At 41.5% G+C, this 22,255-nt stretch overlaps 1 protein-coding gene and 2 long non-coding RNA genes across 3 annotated transcripts in view; 2 read left to right on the top strand and 1 right to left on the bottom strand.

Annotated features, from left to right (window-relative positions):
- The window catches only part of LOC129351753 (brain acid soluble protein 1 homolog), a 36,264-nt gene that overhangs the window by 11,963 nt on the left and 2,046 nt on the right, over positions 1–22,255 (bottom strand).
- LOC129351777 (uncharacterized) lies at positions 630–10,184 on the top strand. Its single transcript, XR_008604772.1, has 4 exons — positions 630–890; positions 6,023–6,123; positions 8,700–8,812; positions 9,708–10,184. It is a non-coding gene; the product is annotated as an uncharacterized LOC129351777 (long non-coding RNA).
- Positions 17,571–22,147, top strand: LOC129351786 (uncharacterized). Its single transcript, XR_008604782.1, has 3 exons — positions 17,571–17,837; positions 17,966–18,174; positions 22,041–22,147. It is a non-coding gene; the product is annotated as an uncharacterized LOC129351786 (long non-coding RNA).

Raw genomic sequence — 22,255 nt, 5'->3', positions numbered from 1 at the left:
TGCCGCCAGCAGCAGAAGGTCCCGTCTGGAGAACAAGCCGCAGAGAATCTGTCTGATCTGGACGTTCACGGCTTCTCAATTAAACACCAGGAACTTCCTGTTTGGAGTTCCTTATCAGGAAATGAATTAATTGGCTGGTGTCAGCCAGATCCGTCCCCAGAAGGACACTTTTGTCCTTCTGGGGACAGGCGTCTGTCCCACTGAGGACGGACTGCGTGGGGGGCATGAACTCATTCAACCAAGACTGTCACAACCTGTTAGTGAGGTTGAGAGCGGGACGCAGCTGAAGACACGGCTTTGTTTTTACAGCGGCGTTGGCCTTTTAGTGGGAGGTTTACCAATCCATCCGGGTTAAAATGTACAAATCAGCCCAAACATTCATATTCACATTCAAGTTTAGAGTAATAATTTTATCTGGGCTCCTCCAGTTTACCCAAATCAATTTTAAACTTTTTAAAATCTTTATTTTGACAGAAAGTACAAAAGAAATGTAATGGGTTTGCAACAGAAGTTAGCAAATGGCTAAAGCGAACATCTTCCAGCCAGCTGGTGATGAACTTGCATTTAAGTTAACCATGATGTTACCTGGCAGGGTATTGGTCCTTTGCACGTGACGTCACGATTTCCAGAGCCCCGCCCACTCCACCGTGACGGAAGCGGAAACAACCAATGTGCTCCTTCAAAGCTCGTCTAAACACAGACATCTGTAACCTAATGTAGCTTTTATTTAGTTAACTTCACCTTAGAAATGGTCATATTATGCTGTGCGGTTAGCTGCACAGACAGACAAACCAAACTAGTCATTTTATAACGTTTCATGTGGAAAGATGGACAGCAGTAAAAAAAATCTTCGGTGCAACCGCGGATTTGCAGCGAACTCTTTTTACAAGGTAAGAAGACTAACGGTCTTATACTTTATAAGTATGTATGAGTGGAGAAAATATAAATATGGGATTATGGAGAAAGGCACGGGTTTAACCATTAGTAACCATGGAGACATTTCCGCACCGCTATGTAGCCTAGCGTGTATGCTACATGGCGTTAGCATCTCCGACGTAAAGGGAAACTGTTTATGACATAGTGATATAAATAATGTGGTGTGAGTTCAGGCAAAGTCTGTAATTTGATCAACACGTCAGGATGTTTGCAGGTTCGGGTCGTGTCTAAGCTAGCTGCCTAAGCTAGCTGTCTAAGCTAGCTGCCTAAGCTAGCTGTCTAAGCTAGCTGTCTAAACTAGCTGCCTAAGCTAGCTGTCTAAGCTAGCTGCCTAAGCTAGCTGTCTAAGCTAGCTGTCTAAACTAGCTGCCTAAGCTAGCTGTTGTAAATCCCGCTCATATGATCGCAACCAGCTGAGTGACGTTCACAGACAAGTTAGTTCAACTGGAACAAATAGAACCAGGAATAAAATTAGAAATAACTTTAGAAACAAATATGTGGCTCTGTTCAGGACTCCCGTCCATCACTATGATCATGCAGCCTCAGATGGTTTAGTGACGTAGTTGCTAAATCAATGCTAACGGTTAGCAGCTAGTATCCGTTAGCTGCTGCTAATTTATCAAACTTAGAAAGAAATTCCAACAAAAACACTGAATTTCCAGAGTTGATGACCGACGCCTTGACACGGATTAATCAAAATATTAATAAAAAGAATTATTTATACCTGCTAAGTAATTGTGCCAAACAAAATGTAGTTTCTTTATTATTTGTTCATTATATCTATAGATTACAACATTTTGACTCATATCTAAATTTAATCTGCAAAAATAACAACAATACAGCAGACGTCAACAGCTTCTGCTTTGTACGACATAAATATACTTTTCTTTATGAGTCAGTGTTAACAGTCTCTTTATAGAAAACACAAATAACCTGTTAAACCACCAAATGAGAACCATTTGATCTCTTGGTTTCTGCTGATGCAGAATATATGGTGAGTATGTGAAATATCTTACTGAAAAGTGTTTGCAATTTTAGTTTTGTCTTATTTTGGTATATTAAGGTATTTGCACAAAAGTGGACCAAATATTATTTTGTGTTTTTGCAGATGAAGCTCAGAAAAATCTCCATTGTTAACAAAACAGGAAGTCGACCCGTTCTGAAACACAGTGGCAGCGAAATCTGGGCATAATGGGACGGAAATCTGAGAGTTTGGACATAAACTCAGCGAATTGGGACAGTTGTTATTCAGGAAAATCCAGTGACTTAAACTGCAACAGATACTAATAATCACTGTTAATGATCAGTATTGATCAGTATGATAAATGAACCAGAACAATTAAAATCTTCCTTTCTAAACCTTATATAAATGAATAGAGGGAAGTGGAAAGCATAAAAATAATCCAAATTAGATTCTATAATATTGTGTTTTTATGTATCCATTATTCCCCAAACAGCAGCAGCTCATTTACACAAACTGTATCCACTGGTGTCCACTCTTAGTCTGATTTAATCTGAAGGATTAACGAGCCGCTGCCTAGCAGCCGTCCACTGGCTGTCCTCACAGGAACAATTAAATATATAAGAAATATCAGGCATTATGTCCTAAAGCGACGGTTTGCCGCTGCAATCAGTGAAAAAAGTGGCCAATGTTTTTGTTATGGATGGAATAATTAGAAAACAGTTGCTGTAATTTAATAACTTTTAATAAGTCTGAGCAGAAATTGGCAAATGAAAGTTTTAAATATGCGTTCCCTGGTTTGCAGCTATAAAATTTAATGCAAACTGATGTTATATTAATGATGCTAAACATGTCCAAAGTACAGATTAAACAATATTTTAACTGTAAACAATGCAAGTTCCTGGTTGCGGACTGAATATGTCACACTGCAGTGAATTAAATGTTTACGTCATCACCACTGGTAGGGTTGAACTCTGACCCCCGACAGAGAGAGAGAGAGTTGGTCGAGCCAGACTGACCAGCACATCTCACTGCACGCCATCCCACATCAGTGTGTGACCAACGATAGAAAGAATAAAACGGTTCAATGAAAATATTCATGAATCCATCTCATTAAAAGGTCAATAGAGATTGTACACACAAACACACACACTGTTTATTAATGAGCAATAGGGACAGTGTGTCTGAGAAACGTGCGACCTTTGACCCGCCCACAACTCCTCTCTCTGACACACAGCGGTGATCCGTCAGCCTGAAGGTCGTAAAGCAGAATGAAAACGGTTCAGATAAAGTTCAGATAAACCAACGGGAGACAGAAACACAAAGTGGAGGAGATTTTAATGAGTTTATATGAAGAACACACAAATCATTCTCCACAATCTATCAAACCTTCACAAACTCAGAGTTAGCAAACAGAACCTGAAATCCAGTGGAAGAAGTTAGAATATGATCAAACCTTTGAATCTTTTCATCGTCAGATTTTTGGTCTTTTTCTGACCCAACATTCATTGGCGCCCTGATGAAGTTCATTCATCATTTCTCTCAGTGACGTTGCTGGCATGTGTAAATAAGTTGTGTGCCCAACATTTTATTTTAGAAACATTTTAATGAGAAATGTTGGCCTGATAGAAAAACCATCTATCTGCATCAACTGTGTGCTTCACTAAGCAAATACAAAATCTTACCAACTATTTTTGGTTTAGTTTTTAGTGCAAATATCTCAGTTCACTTCAAATGAGACAAAACTAACTTACAAATCACTTTCAGCAAATAAACTTGTTTAAAGTCAATAACTCCTTAGGAGTGATGGTTCCACTGGCAGATTATTTCCTTTATATGGGAAAAAATGTCTGATAAGTTAAATAATCTACCAATAGAGCAGGTACTTCTCCCATCAATATTAAGAAATCATTTACTAAAATCAAACTCATATTTCCTTCTGAAAAGTTACTTATAAGTTAGTTTTGTTTTATTTTTAGTGTGCTGAGATATTTCCATTAGAAACTAGACTAAAATACTTGGTGAGATTTTGTTTTTGCAGTGCAGATTCTCTTTGCTCTAGAATCATCTCTTAGGGGCCACAACATCATCCAGAGGGCCGCAAAAGGCCCTCGGGCCACACTTTGGTCCCCTGATCGAACACTTATGTGGACTTGGAGACTCAAAGCTGCAACTGTTGGTGCATCTCTCCACCAGTTCCTGTAGAAATTACTTTCAGTTGTTTTAGGAACTTTAGAGAAAATCTCAGACGACCAATCCGAGCTGCATGATCTGAAACGGGCAGAAATGTTTGATTTGTTTGCTCTGCTGAATGCAAAGGAACAAGAAGTTAGTAAATACTGATCTGAATCACTGGGTTCTGACTTCCTGTCTGCAGCGCAGGGAGTTCAGGACGTATCGGACCTTTTGATAGAAAACAGAACAACCTGAAACAATATCCAGGTTATCAGGCTTGTTTTATATATTTGTATCATCTGGATCCTCTGAGACTCATAGCGTCGGATCGGGTCGGCTTATCGAAAGTCATTTGAATGCTTGAAGGTGAAAATCACTTTTTGTGTTTTGTACGTTAGTACGTTTCAAAACTAGTAATTTTTACATTTGAGTAAAACAATCCAACTTTTACGTTAGAGTATTTTTTATACAAGTACTTCTACTGAAGGAGGGAATGTGAGTACTTTCACACCTCTGGCTGGTTCGGGACCAGATGTCACCATGGCAGGTCAGAATCAAGATATCTAAAGCAACAAATCCCAGATTATTCCCAGATTATGAGCGTAATGATGTGCCTGCCTGCGTTAGGCAGAGATCCAGCTGATGATGGCAGCCGCCGCGGCCCGGCCAGCCGCCCGCCGCGGCCCGGCCAGCCGCCCGCCGCGGCCCGGCCAGCCGCCCGCCGCGGCCCGGCCAGCCGCCCGCCGCGGCCCGGCCAGCCGCCCGCCGCGGCCCGGCCAGCCGGCCGGCCGGCTGCTGACTGTACAGCTTCCTGTCTGACTCACGGCTCTGTCGCCGCTCCGTTTATGGGCGTCGAGTGTTTAATGGGAAAATGATTCATCTTTAGCATAAAATCTGATGTGGCTGCAAAACATTCCTCCAGGGAGCATCGGTTTCATTCATCCATCTGGTTACAGCGCTGATTGAGTGCCTCAAACTTTATGCCCAACTGTTTCAAACAAGCCAGTGAAATAACTTAAAATATGCTAAATGGACAAATTACCTTCACAAATCTTGTGAAAATCCCCCAGAACTAAAAAAAAAAAATCCCTAAAAAAGACTAAAACTGTAGATTCAAGGTATGAAGAACTTTTTGTTCCTCCTCTGGTTATAACAGCTCAGCTCAGCTGGAAGAAAGTAATATCATTTAAATAAAAATGTAATTTATGTCTCTTCCTCAGTATCTCTGCACAGCTAATGTTGCCTATAAATGTCTGGGTCGTTTTTTTTTCAGATTTATTTAGATTTATTTGACTTTTTCCCATTAAGAGTTCTTTAAACACAGATTATGTTTCGTATTTGAGGTTTATTTGCTGTTACATTTATGTGACAAAGTTTATTGTAAAGTCTTATCTAAAGATTTTTAAAAGGTTTTCAAGGTTTAAAAAAATACGTATCGAACAAATATATGTATAACTGGTTTTAATATTTTAAAATGTTTAACTATTGATATCTTCATATAACTTTTATAGTTTTTAGTTAAATTAGAAATAGCTTTTCTGTTTTTCTGGTGTTTTCACTTTTATTTCTCTCTAAACTTTTATTCATATTTCGATCCATTATTTCATCTAAATTTATTTTAATTAAATTACAGTAAATTTTCTTCTTGAATTTCATCAGGATTTGTAGGAAAGCAGAAATAAATATGAATTTAAAGAGACGAGCTGATGATTTATTTCCGATCAGAATCGCCTGGAAAAACTGCTTCGTCATGACTTATTTATCTGAATAACCTAATTCAGTGACGTATAAACACAGAAATAAGTGTTTTTCTTCCTCTTCAGCAGGACTTCCTCCCTCAGATGAGAACTTTTGCTCTGGTTTAAACACTTCTCCGTTTTGCTGAGTGCTGTGTTTACATCGACCTGCTCGTGTTTTAGTGTCTGTTGATCCTATTTTCTCGTCCATCAGGACGTTCAGCCTGTAAACGTCGCGTCTGACCTCGCCGTGTCGCTGCCACCTTCTCCATTTGGGCTTTTGGACGGACTGCTTTGTCTAGCAGCAGAACGAAGGTCAGAGCTGCTGCAATAAAACACTCCTGAACACTTAATGTGACCGTGAACGAAAAGAGACCTTGGAGAAAGAAAACTTTGTTTTTGCTTTTTAAAACAAACCCAAAGCAGATTCTTCTGGCACCACGTCTTCAGTTTAGCACACTGAGTCTGTACCGGACACTTTATTTTAAATTAACCCTCTGAGGGTGAAAAATCAGATTAAATGAGAAGAGAAAATGTTTTCTCAGAGCAAAGGCAGAAAGTATTTTTGAAATCGTAGATTTTCCTGTTGAAACATTTCGTCTCCCAGCAATCAGCCATGAACGAGGAAAACGGTTTAAGTTTCTCCTGCTGGATCTGGATCTTTTTCTGGATCTTTAAACATTTAATCTGGTTAAATCTCTCCAGGTAACTTTACAACATTCACCTGTGAGCTGAGAAAAGCTCCAGATTTAACTTTATAGAGTTTCTAATGCAGATCACAGCTGGCAGATCTGTTACTCTAAAGATCCAAGAAGATCCTGGATTTAAAATCCGTCTCTTCCTCTGTGTGCATGAACTATTCAACTCGTCCACAAACAAAACTGTTGGCTCATTAGTCTCTGTTGTTGGCCTTGGATAAGACGTGACGCACATTTCTGCAGTAAACATCTCAATCTGCAGACACGCGTCACAGAAATGTAAGAGGATCCAGAAATCAAAGTCTGTTAGAAATGAACTGCGAACAAATATTTACTAATTACAACATTAGAAAAAATTAACTATAACCTGCATTTATCTCAGCTGGTTTTATCAGAGAGTAGAGAAAACGTTAAAACAAGAAAAGTGGATTTTTGTGGCTGTGAAACAAAGTTGTATTAATGCCAAAAGTCTTTATAATAAATCTGGTTGCTGAATATAAATCTGGATTGTAAATAATGAAAACCGTTGGTCCGAATTCCCTCTTCAGTCTGCGGTCGCACTGATCTCCATCGTTCATCCTGAACATGAGCCTGAAGGTTTAACGCTTCCTGCAGCTTTTCCTGGGATGACGAAACATCCCAGATTGTTTTCCGGGATGAAGCCATAGGGCAGAAAAAAGTCACAGAGTAATTATCGTCCTCGTTAGGAAGAGTCAACCTGACTAGATGCTGTTAGTCCGGGAATAGCAGCCGAATCCTCTGAGGACTGAAGTCCTCTGGGAAATCATGCTGCTCTGGGAATAGAAAGTGGAGCGTGTCCGCTCAAAAACTGCACGTCTTCCTGGAAAAACAACCATCTAATTATTCCAAATGAAGAATCTTCAAGAGCAGCAGACCAAACCAATCAGCAGCGATAGATTCTGCAGGATCCTGACGTGATGGCAGGTTTCCTCACAGACTCGTTTTTAGGAGGAAATGAATTGGCAGCGTGATGACAATGATTCACAAACCCATAAAAAACCTGCTGCAGAACAGACAGATGGACCCACATGGCTGGGAGGAGAAGAGGCAGCATGTCGGCTGCTGGATCAAACTACCTTCCCTTAGAAAGTATCGAGAAATTAGAAGTACTCAGTAATTCCTTCAGTCCTGATTTAAAGGACTGAAGTTCCTGAACATCACAGGATTTTATGGATTCCAGATCATTGCTTCTAGAGTCGGCCATGTTTGTTCACTCTGTCGGCCATGTTTGTTTACTCTGAACTCTTATTTCATCTCGAGATGTTTTATAAGATTTCTTGTCTGACCGCCGATTGTTGGTGTGTGTGTGTGTTGCTCCAATTTTTAAAACTTGTGATATGAACCAGGCTTTAGTGCTTTGATTGGCTCATATTTGATGAGTAACTCAGTTGGACCAGACCAGTTAGCCACTAAAATGCTTTTATATGGATCCTTCTGTATACCTGGAGCCGCTGCAGGGACAGGAGTTTGGCCTGTTTTGGTCAGATTTCCTGGTTTTTATCAGAACTTTAAGATGGCAGCCAGTAGATTTCTGTATCTACAGTAAGACGTTTGGGTTTCCGGTTTCCTCGGTCGCTGAGTCTGGCTGGCTGCTGATCTAACGCCACAAAAATGCTTAAAACCAAAAATACATACTTCTGCTTTTTCTGCGTTACTCGAAAATGAATTCAGTGTTACTCAGTTATTATTTATGGTACAGACACGCTGACTGAGTGAGGAGGAGTATAAATTCATGTGTAACCATGAATCAGTTTTAGAAGAAAAGTTTATTTTTTACATTTTTGTCCACAGTAAAGTTTGTGACTCTGAATTCGAATTAGACTTTTGTCTAAATCTAGTTAGACAAAAGTCTAACTAGATTTAAAATTTCGAACAGTCGAGCCGGATCTCAAAAGGAAAACAAAAATCATGCAGTGACTGAAACATTTTATGTGAACTATTCAGGTTTCACTGTTCACTGTTTGTGACAATATTATTTTATCTAAAATATGTGTGTGTGCCCTATTATAACCATGTTTCCTTTATAAATAGATAATATCTATGACATGATGAGACGATTAGATTTGGACCTAATTGAGTGTTAATGTGCTTCTGTTTGTTTAGCTGTGCTTCTGTAAACCAGATTATGACCAATAATAATTTCTAAATTTCCCTCCACTTCTTCTTTTTCAGGTTGATTTTACTGAACCGGAGACGAAACGATTCACCCTGAGGCTAAAACTTTATTTATTTATGACCCGTTTGGCCTGACAGGAAATGAGCAAATGGAGGAGGTGTTAAATAATGTGAGTAAACTTGAGCCTGATGCTCATTGTGCAACAGGAAGACAGCGGCGTTATCTCCGCTGCGTGTTCACACTTTATCTCAGCAGGCAGCAGATAGTCAGTCATTTTATTCAGAACAGATCGACGCGTCTTTAAATTAATGTTCAACCAAAACTTCCTCAATTAATTTCTCTAAGAAAAACGTCGGTGCATGAAGTGCTGAAAATTAGAAATAATTGAAAACTAAAATGAAACGTCCCTTTAAAGTCACAAAATTATGACGAGAATGAACTCGTATCTAAAATATAACAATAAAATCTTAATATAAGGAAGATATGAGAAAGTTGTACGAAAATAAAGTCAAAATAATACATGTATAAAATTTTAATATAATCAGAATGAATAATATGTGGTATGATTAGAATAAAGTGGTAATAATAAGAATAAAATCACCCTAACACACACACACACACCTGGACACACACCCCAATACACACACACACACCCCATACACACTCACACACACCCCAACACACACACACACACCCTAACACACACCCCTACACACTCACACACACCCTAACACACACACACACACACCCTAACACACACACACACCCTAACACACACACACACCCTAACACACACACACACACACACCCTAACACACACCCTAACACACACACACCCTAACACACACACACACCCTAACACACACACCCTAACACTCACACACACCCCTACACACACTCGCAGTTGGAGAGCAGGCAGACTAATAGATGTGACATGGTGGGTTGAGCACAAACAGCCTTGCAGAGACACATTTGTTCTGCTCGGCGTCACAGTGACGGAGAGTCGGAGCCGATTCTCCGCTTGCTGCTGTTCAGATCATGACTGAAGGTGTTTCTGTGTGCAGGTAACGTCGTCCTGCACACTGCAGATCCAAACGGAGGAATCAAACATGACAAACGGACGGACAGGAAGGTTAAACAAAGAAAAAAATATACTGGCGTCTCAGACTGACTTACTGGATTCATTGGGAATAAAAGGAAAACTTTTAGTTTGACTGTGGAATTGTCCTGGTGACGTTACTGGATCTTTACCAGACAAACCTCTGAGGAGGATTTCAGGTTTATTACTGGAAATGTCCAGAAAGCAGCTGGTGATCAGAATCTGACGGATTTCACCTTCACCAGCACAAACGTTTCAAAATCCAATCTTTTTCTGGTCAGTGAACACACCATATGCCAGGGCAACAACACTCTTCAGTGTGAAAGTTGGTACAGAGAGGAGAAGACTTTTAGAAGATAACAGGAAGGCAGACAGACTGCTGCCTCTCACCCAAAAAGCCCTTTCCTGTTTGCTTTAAGAAGACCTGGCATGGATTCTTCCCCGGGTGGCTCGGATCCGTTTGTTTTCCCTTTTGAAACTGAAAGATGTGGCGAAAAAAAAAGGAGTTTGAGTCCAGATTGACGCGCTGGCTGTGTTGGCTCCGCGCCGCGGCTCTGCTAATTGCCTCTAATCCTGATATAAATAACCAATGACTGCTGCTTAGTTACATTCTCAAGAATAATTTCTTTATTCTCATAATAAAACATCAAAAATAAATTTCAGTTTCAAAATAACTCTTTGGTGTGGAAGTTGTTACTGAGTGAAATGGACTCACAGTTACCTGTAAAGGGTTTTGATTTGGCTGTAATCTTCAGTTTGTGCCACAAGAATATAAATCTATGTACAATAAAGATACTAATAACTTTCTGACAACGTATAAACACACCAGAGGAAATATTCTAAATATTTGAAACTCGTTAGCTTTTTAAACTTTGGTTATGGGAACAAATTGAACGTAGCACGTTAACGAGCGTCTGAACTGAAAACATGCTGACCTCCACCAGAGGTCACGACTCAGCCGTTCCTCGCTGCAATAACCAACAACATATCTGTGAGTGAACCTCCGACCCAGAGCCTCTCCAGTCTGGCAGCGTCAATAAAAACCAGGCAGCGTAAATCCTCTCAATTAGCAGAGCCGCGGCGCGGAGCCAACACAGCCAGCGCGTCAATCTGGACTCAAACTCCATTTTTATTAGCCACATCTTTCAGTTTCAAAAGGGAAAACAAACGGATCCGAGCCACCGGGGAACGAATCCATGCCGGGTCTTCTTAAAGCAAACAGGAAAGGGTTTTTTAATTTGCTGTTTCTGTGGAGCGAAACGGATCAACTCAAAATAAAACCAGGTAGACGTCCTCAGAGACGCTGATGGGATCGAATCCTCCGTTAGACCAAACATAGTTTTATTCTACAATGAACAGAAACTTATAATTTAAAATCCAATGTTTAAAATAAATGTTATTTTTCCAAATTTTAAGCACTTTACCTGATTTTTGTAAAAAGTTAAACCTGGACTTTTCTGCTCAGATTAAAGATTATTAAAGACTAAATTTATTGTTGCTTGTTTTCTTGTCTTGTTTATCTTCTATTATGTAATAACTGTTTTGTTTTCATTTCTTTTCTTTCTAACGATCTTTGAGATGTTCATGGAAAATTGTTGCTATATGAACAAACTGAAATGGATGAAACTATTTATTAAGTTGTATTTCATTTTAAATATTTCTTATTTATGTCATTTTTTGTTTCATGAGCCTCGGATGATTTCCCTGCCTCCAGCGCCATGTATGTTATTATATTAGACATTTTTTGTGGATTTGTCCATTTTCTCCTGTTTGTCCAGTTAAACTGCTCCAGCTGAGGATGTCCAGTTGTTCCTGGATTTACCGTCTCTCTGTCCCAGTTTGCTGGTTTTACCATCAGATAATCATTTCTTTTAGTTTTGATTCTTCTTTCCTCTGGAGAGCCTGAAGCAGCCATTTCATGTATATTTTAGGAATATAGCATGAATAAAGTGGAAATCATAACCCTGAAAGCCCAGCGGAGCGTCAGCTGCTGAGGATTTTAGTGGTTTCAGAGACTCAAAACTGTTGCGACAGCTGGCTGCGTCTTCCTGTCCAACAGGAAGTCCTGCCAATAATCTCCGAACACGCCGTCGCTTTCGGACCCGCGACACCAGACTTCAGGTTTCTGATTCTTTCATCACATCAGGATTTAACTCAGAGGGAACATCAGCTAAAACTCGGCGCTGTGGCTTTCTGACATGATTCTAAGCTTTCACCTGCATCACATCCACATTTTCCCTCAGGTCTTTCATTTTCTCTGAATTTTGCACCAATTTCTTGGTTTCAGGGTTGATCAGTTTGTTGGCTTCTGCTTCTCCACCTGAACCACGTAGATCAGACACACTGCAGGTGTAATAATAATAACAGCAAAACAAACCATTGATTATGGTTTTGGTTTGGATCAGTTTTCTGATCTGGACCCACCTCCAGACTGTGCTGCAGTCTGGAGGTGGCTGCAGCACAACCTGCTGCAGCACAACCTGCTGCAGTATCTCAATATTTGGATCATTCGGGTTTTCAGGAAGAATCCTGCTCTGCTTTAAATGTGACGTAACTTCATGGATCTGATCCGGAGTCTGCACTGTTGGATGTAAAGTTTTCTTTACGGTTTCCACCAAATCTTTAGACCGACAGAAAGATTTCTGCCGTTATTACCTGCATTTGCGTCGACGCAGCAAACTCAGATTAAATCTTCTTGATGGCAGATTTTGATAATAACTCCTGGTTTTTGATAGTTTTTTTTGTGTTAGGATGAGGAGTTACTGTGTTAAAAAGCTCATTCATTATAATTGTCTCTTATTTAAAGGAAACATTGTAATTTAAAACACAGTTTTCTGCCTTTTCATAATAAAAATGCAGCTTCTGGTCTCCAGTTTGGACTCCAGATCCAATATCGCACACAAACCACTGAAAACATCAACGCTGCTGACTAGCAGCTCATTATTAAAGCCTTTTCATGCATTGTGTTATTTAGTGTTTTCTCTGAGTCTTTGTGAAAGGCAGACTGTGGGTTTTCCTCGTGGAGGACTGGCTTCGTGTTCCCAGCTGTGTTTGCATATTATCAATCATGCACAGGTCGAGATGCTTTGTGCATTATTTGAATACCTTCCCTTTTTTGTTCCGATCCCAGCAAATGCAGGAATCCAGAGTCACCTGAACCTGCTGAAGTGTTTGGTGTCGAACATGAGGAACCTTCGCTTGGCTGATCAGCAGAAACAGAAGTAACTGCAGCCGTCAGACCATAAAGGTGCTTTAATGATGGTTAGAGCTACAGGAACAACATTTGGATAAGCAGGCAGATCACTGAGAAAACATCTACTGATGCCGATCTGATAAAATAATTTAGTTTGACTGCTGGACCTGCACAACTTCTGTTTTAGAGATGGATGTTTGAACAGATCAAAAGTGTCTGCCTGTTAATTACATTCAGATGTTTCCCTGACAGTAACAGAGCTCCACCTTTTCGCTTCACATGACACTAATAATCAAATTCAGTTTTCAGAAACTGAGTTGCTACAGGATATGTAGATCAGTCAGGTTTGGTTCTTTTCAGATGAAGAATTCAAAGCTCAGATGCAAAATCACCGGTTTTCAGTCTTGAGGATGGAAGCATTAGAACCTGCATTAGAACCTGCATTAGAACCTGCATTGGAGCTGCACATCAATCCTATGCATCATCTGAACGTTCAGTTTGATCAGGTTAACGTTCTGCAGATTATCTGACGCCAGCGTTAATCTGAACCCATTAAATGATGTCAGATGTTTCCTCTCCTTTAATTACTTTTATTCTCAGTTTCTGCTGTTTTGAATCCCTGATTACTTTCAGTATTTTTCCCTTCTTGCCTCTGGAGCTCCAGCAGCGTTGGAGAAGATTCCTATTGTCTCGGCGCTGAACGCGCTGACGGCTCTGATCCAGCAGCAAAACCTCGTAGGAAAAACTCGCCAATACAAGATAAAGTGGATTAAAGCAGATATCGGTAATGGATACTGAGGAATCTCGTTGCTGTGGATGTAATCTGCCGGGTCGGGTCGGGACCGCGCTCCGTTTGGCCGGATTGTTCCGTCTGTCTGGCTGTCATCTCGGCTTCAGGAGGATTTTATCTCTGGTGACAATCAATAGCTCTGCAGCGTTAAGCCCAGGCGAGCTGCTGCTCTCCCTCCGTGTCCCGCTCCACCCTCCTCTCCATCTGTCTGCTCGGCTCCCTGGGGGCCCCGGGGCCCGAGCCGGAGCCAGACACGGTCCAACATCAATCAATATCTCTGCGGCTCTGCCGAGCCGAGCTGAGCGCTGGGTTTTATTTTCTGAGAACGTTCCTGGAATGTTCTGAAGGAAACTGTTTATAATAGACTGCTGGTTGTTTTCCATGTTTTAGCTCATTAACTACAAATTAAAGACACGTTTAGAAGATAAAATCAGTCCTTACTCTGTTCTCAGCCTGGAATCGTCTTCTGATGAAATCAGTGGGGAAAATAAAACCTGATCTGTTCTTAGAAACATGAAGTCCTCCAGTCACTAGAGCTAATAGACCATCTGTCTTTCTCCGAAGTGGTTCTGATGGTACCACTGCGGTCCAAATGTAAAGTGCAATTATCTCCGAAATGAACAGTCTGAGCAGAATTTAAGGAATCTATCTTTATGTGCAATATAAATTTGATTAATTCTGCAGTATCTTAACTAAAACCGTCTCAGTGCCGACAAGAGATTTGACTTTGTAACGTAGCACCTTGAAATTGGGCATCTGTCTCTTTAAGAAGCTCCTGTTCCTGAAGCTCCGCCTCCATAAAGTCGTCCCAACATGGCTCCTCTATTAACCCTTTAATGTTTAACCAGCTTTGCTCTGAGCAGCAGCTCCAGCAGCTGTTTGCTAATCGCTGCTGGCTAGTCTGAAGGAGCTGCGTGGGGCGGAGCTGCGCCTCGTAGGCGGGGCTAGGTCCACCCCGCTGTTTTACACAGCTGAATGGTTGCCATGGAGATTAAAGATGTTCTGAAACATGAATGAAGAATCAAAGCAACAGATGTGAGGGAATAAGATCATAACATGATGTAAAACTCCAAAAAGTTAAATTTACATAATATCCATCCCAAGAATAAAAACTAAAATGTTTTTATTAATATTTGACGTGAGTGTTTGACTGTAAGGTGAATAAATGTGTGGTGATAATGACTAATGTTCATGTTTCAGAGTTTTTGGGAGTTTTTTCCTAAATCTGAGCCACAGATTAAATCCACTCTGGAGATTTTTCTCTCATATTTGCGGATCGTGAGCCGCCTGCACCTGGAATCGTCTCTGAAATGCTTGTGAGAATCAGGCATGAAGATTAAAGAACCCAGACTCCCTGACAGGCTGAAGCCGCTCTGAGCTGCTGCCCACGCGCTGCACACATGTAACACTCTGCAGCAAATTGCAGCAAGGATGCACAAGCAGAGCTGCTCAGAAAACCGTCTGCTCAAATATCTGGTTAAAGCTTTCCCACCATGTTTAAAGGATTTCATGCTTTAATACTGATTCAGCTCCGGGATCCATTCATCTCCACAGAAATATTGACCAAATGACCAAAAAATGCTGAATTATATTTTGATTTAGGACTGAAATGCCTGCAGTCGCGTCAAACTGCTGGTTTTCTGCTCCCTGTCGTTTCCATGTTGATGGATTGAAAGTAAAAGTTTATTTTGGTTTTTATTCTTATCAGCTTTGAGGATGTTTCCTTATTGAGAAAATTGACACCGACCGTCACCAGGGCAATCAGTGTGACGTTTGAGCTGGATAATGTTAGACTGAAAAACATCATGACTAATTTTAATGCTATACAAAAGATACAAGTCCTCAGTCTGATCAGTTAAAGGTGAACGATTACGCTTCATTGATCAGGAGAGGATAAATTTATGGTCGATCGAAAACATGTTCATCAGATGTTCTCCTTTGTCGTAGCTCCTTTCAGACTGAGCCGTTTTAAATCTTTAAATCCAAGCCAGCTGTTGCTGGCCACACCCCCACCTCAACGCTTTCACATGAAAATGGCTGCAAACTGATTACACAACCGTACATGTTTGAAAAGTAGAAGTGGAACCTCCTGCACAACCATCAAGAACGCATCAAATGGTTTCTGGATGGTAAGTCAACAGCAAAGCGCTTCTCTTTTCCAGCAGCCATTGTACAGCACATACAGCGGTACAACCAGCGGGGCCAAGGTACCAGGGTTCTGCTGGGGTTACCAGGTAACAGCTGCTGATTGAGATGACAGATTTTGGAGGTTTTTGAAGCGTTTGGTCTGAAACTCAAATTGAAGAACAGAAATATGCAAAATGTGAATTTTGAATAACACGTCTGCTTTGAGATGATGACAATTTGCTCTCAGATGGTTCCTGTTCTACATTAAGTTTGACCAAACTACCAACTGCAGGTAAGATAGTCACAGCTGCTCCACTGAACCCCAGTTATGATAGAGTGAACATCTCTTCAGTCATGTGACTTCAGCAGACAGACTGATTGCTTTTTCCATCCAATCTTAGACTGATGAGAGGAAAATGGCGACGGTCTTTAAAACGGATCAACATGAATCCTGAAGCACTTTAAAAACAAAAGAAGCCTCAGCATCTTACAGCACAGATTCCCCCAAACTGCAGACTCAGATGTTCTGCCTGCACTGACCGACCGCCGGCTCTGAACCGGCCCATCAGCGGCGCGTCCTCGGCTCACAGTCAGCCTGGCGGATCGGACGTGGCAGGCGTCCATTGTCCCCAACAGAGACGCAGGCAGAGCGAGAGAGAGAGAAAGAGAGAGAGCGGCAGACCAGGAGTCAGCAGCGCCAGGCCAAACCGGGACGAAGTCTGAACTCCAGACGACCCCAAAACGCCCCGGGGTCAGAGCCGAGACAAGCATCAGCTGACACCACAGAGCGTGACTGGGCAGAACACTGGGTTCATCACTGGGTTCATCACTGGTCAGACTGGGATCATCACTGGGTTCATCACTGGTCAGACTGGGTTCATCACTGGGTTCATTACTGGGTTCATTACTGGGTTCATCACTGGTCAGACTGGGTTCATCATCACTGGGTTCATCACTGGTCAGACTGGGATCATCACTGGTCAGACTGGGTTCATCACTGGGTTCATCACTGGGTTCATCACTGGGTTCATCACTGGTCTGACTGGGTTCATCACTGGTCAGACTGGGCCGGTGTATGTATCTCCATCTGGCCTCATCTCAATATTAAAGTTGATTTTTATCTTTAATGTCTGGAGTTTGCAGATATTTTAAAACTGCATTTTTAGTTATAAAACTACATCAAAGGTCAGGTTTTATAATTATGTTGTAAATGTGCTAATATTAAATGAAATATTAATTTAAACTACAGCTTACATATTTAATAAAACTTAAAACAAATTAGTTTTCTAAAATGTTTTTGCACTTGATTTTAAAAACTGGAAACGTTCATTAAGACCTAAAAGGTTTTAAATGTTAGTCATGAAGGTTAATGTTAAAAATGACTGAATAATAAATTCTTAACAAAAAACGCATTACAAAAATAGTCCTTATTGATTGGAGCTGACCTCAGGTCTTGTGAAGGTCAAAGGTCAGGAAAAGGGCAGCTAATAGCAGATCCCACACATGCTGGACACAATGAAACGTTGAAGCCTGAGTTTGCTTCAGTGTGGTGATGTGTTCAGAGCTGAGTTATTAAATTATTAATTAATAATTAATTCTCACATTTTTGTGAGAACATTTAATTTATGAGTCAGAGTTTCTCTAAATTAAAAAAGTCCATCTGATGGTGAGACAAATTTATATCATTCAGGGGCCACAAAAGGCCCCCGAGCCTCATGTTGGACACCCCTGATGTACATGTGGCGTCTATTTCCTTTAAAGCTGATTATTCATGTTGGATCTGGGCTCTTGTGAAATTGCTTGTTTGTTGCTCAGTGTGATTGTTTCATCTGATGCTCCTCAGCAGAACCGGTTCGTCTGAACCGGATCCTCAGCGCCGGATCCTTAGCGCCTCCCGCCGCTGACTGATCCTGACAGCCCTCCTGATCCCTCCTGATCCCGGCCCAGACTCGGGAAGGGAAGCCATCCAGCTCAGAGATTTGCTGGTAATTTTCTTTCTTGCTGCGTCTCTGCGCCGCTGATGGGAGCTGACAGAACTGGGACTGCAGCGCCGAGGCGAGCGGGCCCAGCACCTACGACTCTAAACTCTGTTGTTCCATCTCATTATTTTCAGACTCCGTCTCTGCGCCGTTTGAGATTGGCTCAAAGAGCGACGAGCGGCCTGGCAGCTCCTCCAGACTCCCGGTGAACAGAAGAGAGAAGAAGAAGAAGAGACGGCCGTTCGTCATCAGGCTGAGAGAAGCTCCTATCGCTGCTGGGTGAACTGTTCAATGTTCATCAGAGAAACGAGACTCATTTAGCTGCACTGCTTTAGTTTTACAGGTCAGAACCTCATGGAGAAAAATCTGTGAATTAATCATAACTAGAACTAGTTTATGCAGATGATCTCTTTGTGATGCAACGTTGCTGTCAGATGTGGTGAATCTGAACTGAAGAGGCTCACTGAGGTATTTCAACACCAAAGAAAGAAAATAACTCATTTAATAGGAAGAAGTCATTTTAAAGTTTGTGAAAATGAAATCACAATTATAACGCTGTAAAACAGAACAATGCAACTAAACTCTACTTGACATTTTCTTTAGCAAATAAAAGTGGATCAGAGCAGAGTCCCTGAAACAAAATGGCTGCTGCACTGTGGACGTCTGCAGAGTTTAAATGATGTTAATGGATGAAATTCTCTCTGATTTACTGGATCAGAAAAGCCGGAGCTCCTCTTCTGGTTAGTGAGCAGCATGTTCAGAGGGGTGAACAAGGGCATCAGCTCAGGCACAGGTCATATTTCTAAGAGAATGCATTTAATCTGAGTTTAATATGCTGCAAACGTTCCTTCAGGTCCCTATAATCAGGCAGTAACAGGTGCCGCGTCCTCAGGAAGACAAATGAGGTTTGATTGGCTATTAAAGCTGTGAGCGTTATCAGCGTCAGCTCAGCCTTTAGGAAGCAGGCGGCCGGGTCGGGCCTTTATCTGCCCCCTTCGCTGATTAAACGTCCAGCAGGACGGCTGAGTGGATTTGGGATTCAGCGGAGCGGAGCTGGACTCGGCCCGGCTCATCCATCGCGGCCCGCCGGGGTACATATCAGATAATGTTGTCGCTTTCGGCCTGAGCTGTAATTTCCTGGAAGACAAGGCGCGATGTGACAGATGGCGCTCACGGTGAAAGGACGCGATGCCGAGCCGTCGCCGGGTTCGGTCCATCCGGCTGCACTTTACCGAAGACGACGCCTCAGAAATCAGAGCAGAGGAAAGACATCGGTGTTGAACTGGGCAGATTAAATATCTTGAAATGGAAGCCAGCTCTTGATTTCTCATTCAGTTTCATGTCCAGCAGGTTCATCAAACTTTTCACTTCGTGCTGAATCCAGATCATGAATTCACTCAGAGCTGCTGCTGCAGAAGAATCCATACCAGCAGCTGCTAACGCAACGTTAGCCGGACTGTTGCTCCTCACACATCTGCGATAAACGTCTGAAGTTTAAATGTTTCCAAACTTTGAACCATTTCTGTCATTTTCTGTCCGTTTGTTTAAAACGTCCGACAAGCAGAGAATCTGTGGCTGAATAATTTGAGGATTTAACCGTTTTGTTTTTGGGTCAAAGGTCATGATTCTTACCTGAAGAGAATGAAGAAGTCCTTTAAAAAGAAGCTGACTGACAGCAGGAAGTAGGCAGAAAAAGGCAACACATCATGTCTCAAACTAAAGAAACCCAAGAACCGGCCATGAAGCAAATTCACTGCTGTCCATCATGCTGGTGAAGGCGATAAAATCACTGCTGTCCATCATGCTGGTGAAGGCGATAAAATCATTTCTGAGGTTCTGGGACTCCGAGGACCCAGAAGGTCGGAGAAGAATCGGGGAAATGGTCTACAGCCAAAACCACAGCTGAACAAAAACTCATAAAACCAAATGTTTCTATATTTACGGTGAAACATGGCGGCCGCATGATGATGCTTAGAGACGCTAAGCTCAGGAGAACTTGGGTTTTACAGGAAGACAATGATCCAAAGTTCACCAGCAAGACCGTCTCCGAATCTCTCCAGATATAAAGAAGAATCAGTGTAGACATTGGACTGGTCTAGTCAAAGTCTGGACTGGTTATTCATGCCTAAAATCCCTGTAATATGGAAGGTTCAAAATACCTCCAGCGCTATGAGAAAGAGGTTCATAAGTTTCTGTTTTCTACCAGTTATTAGTTATGGATTGGTTTTATTTTAATAAATGGACTGATTTTGCATTTTTCTCCATTTATCAAAATATAATGATAGAAGCAATCTGTAGGAGGGAGAAAACTGTCAGAGCTGCGTTTGAAATATTTCTGTTCCTGCATGAGAATCCAAGTCTGAGGATATTTATGGTGCATGAAGCATTTCTGGAAACTAGAAAACAATCCTCTGAAGGAAGTTAACAAAAAAAGGAAAGAAACAAAACCAGGAGGAGAAAAGCAACAAAATGAACTCATTAAAAATATGTTGCTTCTTATTTAAATATGATTATAAATAAACTTTAAGGCTTCTGGTATTGTAGCTCCTATCTTGTCACATGTTTAACCTCCTCTGCACTCTGACCGTACTTCTGCTGAAACGCCACCAAAATAAACATTTAAAAAAGTTTACGATCTTTTAATACAGTCATGCTTCCTCAAACAGGAAATTGAAACCTCAGAGTTCCTCATTCCTGCCAGGCCGACATGCAGCGCCGACACCGAAGCCCATCGTGCAGCATGAAGCCTTATCAGCTTTAAAACGCCGAGCTGCTGCAGCCGAACTGCAGCAGCAGCTATTGCTGCAGCCGAGCTGCTGCAGCAGCTGCCGGGCTGCAGTCGGCTGGGCCCAGAATAATTGTGGTCAGTTTCCAAGAAATTCACAAAGGAAGGAAGGAGATGAAGCAAGAACAGTGGAGGTGGAGCTCAGATCTTATCTCTTCCCTGATGAAATCTAAACTCTGAGCCAAAAGGATTGAAGCTCAGAGCTTCTAGTGAACAGAAACCAGAGCTGCTTTTCAGCAGTTATTCATAATTATTATTGATAAACTTGGGTTTCCTAAGTATCCAGACTTGTTGCAGTAATTTTCAAAACTTGGCCAACAACATAATGACTGAAGTTTCTGTTATTTTCTGGCCTGAACTTGGTCAGTTTTAGAAAAGCAACACGTTCACTGCAGCACAAAATAATAACTGAAATCATTTATGTTGTGCCCAACATTTTATTTTCAGATTTTATTTGTCTGAATAAAGAGTCCATCTGCTCCAGCCGCCTGTCCAGAACCAGAAAGTGATGAATATTTCCCATATGACAATAACGCTGCCTCACTTTTAAAGCTTTTGTTTTTTAGATAAATTTGCATTTATTTAAATAAATGCAAATTTCTTTACCTTAAAATTTGCATTTAGAGTTAGAGCACAATCTCTGTAAGGCCAGATGATTTCCAGGTCAGTTTAACAGCTTTGAGGTAAATAAAATAAAAACTTGGTTGAACTTTCAGTTCATCCACACGACCTCTGTGTGACCTCATCAGGACGCCAACGAGGCGCCGCCGTCATCTTCAGTAAAAGAGTTCCTCATTTTGTTCCAGCATGGACTGAAAAGCCGCGCAGAGAGGAAGAAGCCATGACTCCAATAGCAAGTGACCATTATTTTGAAGGAGGAAGTTTGCAGTAAAGCACAGAGGTGGCAGCATCATGCTGAGGGAATGGTGCACTGAACAAAACTAATGTGAAGAAAGAAAACTAAAAATCCTGAGCAACATCTCAAGACAGGAAGTTAAAGATGTTTAAAGGCTGATTTGTCCAAATAATGTCAGTTTCACATTTTAAATTAAGAAAAGTTTTTATCCTCCATTTCTGTTGAACTGGACTAAAACGGTTTAGTCTGATTTACTGTCGACCTGCAGATTCTTCCATCAAATATTCAAAGTGAAATGCATCCTGGGAAACTGGAATGCTGCTTCACACTGTTGGCTGGCGTTTCAGCAGCAGCCAATCAAAGAGCAGCATTCCTGTTGCTTGGCTCTGATTGGCTGAAACTCAAAGAGTCACATGAGCCTGGAGATGTTAGCTTAGCATCGCTAAGTCAGTTTCCTCTGAACGTACGGATGCGTGTCAAGGCATATTTGATGTTTGAGATTAAAATAAGGATTTATATCCGTTTTTAGACTTTTTCTCGAGTATTTATGGATTTTATTTTCTCGCAGGCGTTTGTCCCACCTGAACTGGATCCTGAGATTTCTCTGTTTTACCTCATCGGGTTGAGACGTTTCAACCACCTGAACCTGTTCTGATCATGAGGCCCGTCATGATTGGACGCCCATCCTGCGGGGGGATGTGATGCGTCGCCACTTCCTGTCCGCCTGCAGGGAGCCAGATTACAGAGCAAACATCGTCTCTGTGTGTTTGCTTTGGGTCTATT

Source organism: Poeciliopsis prolifica, unplaced genomic scaffold (genome assembly GCF_027474105.1).
Source record: "Poeciliopsis prolifica strain line A6 unplaced genomic scaffold, Auburn_PproV2 SCAFFOLD069, whole genome shotgun sequence".
NCBI classification, from domain to species: Eukaryota; Metazoa; Chordata; class Actinopteri; order Cyprinodontiformes; family Poeciliidae; genus Poeciliopsis; species Poeciliopsis prolifica.
This window is presented reverse-complemented; position numbering and strand designations above follow the sequence as displayed.